We start from the raw sequence: 2,388 nt of genomic DNA, 5'->3' as shown, positions 1-2,388 counted from the left end.
CCAGTTTGCCAGTTCCAATCCTTGACCTGAGAGGCTTAGCATGTTTCTGCTTGCTCCTATGTACCTGTGCTCTTCGATGTGAAATGGTGACCCAATGTGTGCAGAGCAGAACTGCTCCATAGGGCTTTCAAGGCTGTGACCTTTTGGAAGCAGATCACCAGGCCTATCTTCTGAGGTGCTTCTAGGTGGGTTTGAACCACCAACCTTTTGGCTATTAGTCAAGTGCTTAACCGTTTCTGCCATCCAGGGACTCTAAATATTAATAGGGAAGGAGAAACACTTGATCTAACTAGCCCTGCCTTCAGGTAAGGCCTAGGGGGACTTCAAGAGAGAATTCTACATTAATTAGGCATAGAGAAAGTCACAGGAGAATGGTTGTAGGTTGTATATAATACTGATTTTACTGAGCCTATAAACTTTTCAATTTTATATAGACCTTACTGTGTCTCCCACTGAAAGACAGGGTAAAAATCTAGATGCTGGTACTTCCACAAGGCTTCACCTCTTATTCTTGTTGTCCATTGCCTCATGCAAAGAGGCCCTAGGGACTGAATTGCTGGGCTGAGGGCTCCGTGGACCATGGTCTCAGGGAACATCTAGCTCAATTGGCATAATATAGTTTATAAAGAAAATGTTCTACATTCTACTTAGGTGAGTAGCATCTGGGGTCTTAAAAGCCTATGAGCAGCCATCTAAGATACACCACTGGTCTCACCCCTTCAGGAGCAAGGGAAAATGAAGAAAACTAAAAACACAAAGGAAAGATTAGTCCAAAGGACTAATGGACCACAACTACTATAGCCTCCACCAGACTGAGTCCAGTACAACTAGATGGTGCCTGGCTACCACCACTGACTCCTCTGACAGGGATCACAATAGAGGGTCCCAGACAGAGCTGGAGAAAAATGTAGAACAAAATTCTAACTCACAAAAAAAAGACCAGACTTACTGGCTTGACAGAGGCTGGAGAAACCCCAAGAGTATGGCCCCCAGACACCCTATTAGCACAGTAATGAAGTCACTCCGGAGGTTCACCTTTTAGCCAAAGATTAGAAAGACCCATAGGACAAAAGGAGAATAAAGGGGCACACCAGCCCAGGGGCAAGGACGAGAAAGCAGGAGGGGACAGGAAAGCTGGTAATAAGGGACCCAAAGTCGAGAAGGGAGAGTATTGACATGTCATGGGGTGGTTAACCAATACCATAAAACAATATACGTACTAACTGTTTAATGAGAGGCTAGTTTGTTCTGTAAATCTTCATCTAAAAGTTCAAAAAAAAAAAAAAAAAAAAGAGGGACTGGGGACTGGGCGGGAGCAGAACTTATTCTCCTGGCATGGGGATTTTTGTAATTGGCTTGGGTTGCAAAATATTGTGGCAGTTTTCTATTTGCTTGGCTCTCCTTTCTTCTACCAAGGAAGATACAGCAAAACCAAAAAAATTAGGGGAGATGGAATGGGTTGTCAAAATCCTACTTGGCGTTCTCATTCCTTTTTCTCATTATTCAAAGTAAATTTCAAATGTCAGCTTTACTTGAAGCCTTTCATGATTTTTCTTTTATTCCAAAAATAGTCTTGCCTTCCTATGAAATCCCCTAGCATTTTACCCATGCTGTCTTTATAGCATTTCCCTCTTTCTCTGTTGTATCAGGCCTTAACCCCACATACAGACTGTTGACTCCTAGAGAGCAGAGACTAGGCCTTGTCTACTATATATGGTTTGCATCATCCAGCAGTGTTTGATATGAGCTCCATTTATATTGAAATGTCATATAATCACCTGCCCCTCTGTCACACCTTCAGTGGACCTCATGCTACAAAACTAAAACTTAATTTCTGATTTGAGTTGGAAGCATGGTTTCCCACCATTTATAGAACACTTTGTCTGGAGAGAGCAAGAAACCAAAATCAAAGTATAATTTCAGTTCTGACTCAATTTAGTCTCCCTCCCTGCTTATAGACTCAGTTAAATTCATTCTGTATACTGTTTCCTCAGAAATGTGGACTTGATTTAACACATTCTAAAGTAAGGGAGGCAAAAACTGCAATTTCTCATCATAGACGAAAACACAAACCAGTGAAGACTTGATAATTTGCCCTGCGCAAGGAAGGTGCCTGTTATGGAAACCAGAACTAAGCGTGAAAAATCTAACATTTAATTTCTTAAGGGAAGGCTGTACTTGCTATTGCTGGCAAAACTATCCAGACATGAGGAGTTGTGACACGTTGCATCAAATGTATATTAACTCCATTTTAAAGCCAGACACGAGGGCATTTAAGTGACGTCATCCATTCACAAAGGAAGATTCCTGGCAAAAAGCATATATATTTCTATTATTTTTACACTAAATTTTAGAAAAAAATGTTGGCTTAAATTACAAACTTTTTTT

The sequence above is a fragment of the Trichechus manatus genome, unplaced genomic scaffold (genome assembly GCF_000243295.1).
Source record: "Trichechus manatus latirostris isolate Lorelei unplaced genomic scaffold, TriManLat1.0 scaffold00025, whole genome shotgun sequence".
Lineage (NCBI taxonomy): Eukaryota > Metazoa > Chordata > Mammalia > Sirenia > Trichechidae > Trichechus > Trichechus manatus.
The sequence above is the reverse complement of the archived record's forward strand: the minus strand, read 5'-3'. Positions refer to the sequence as shown.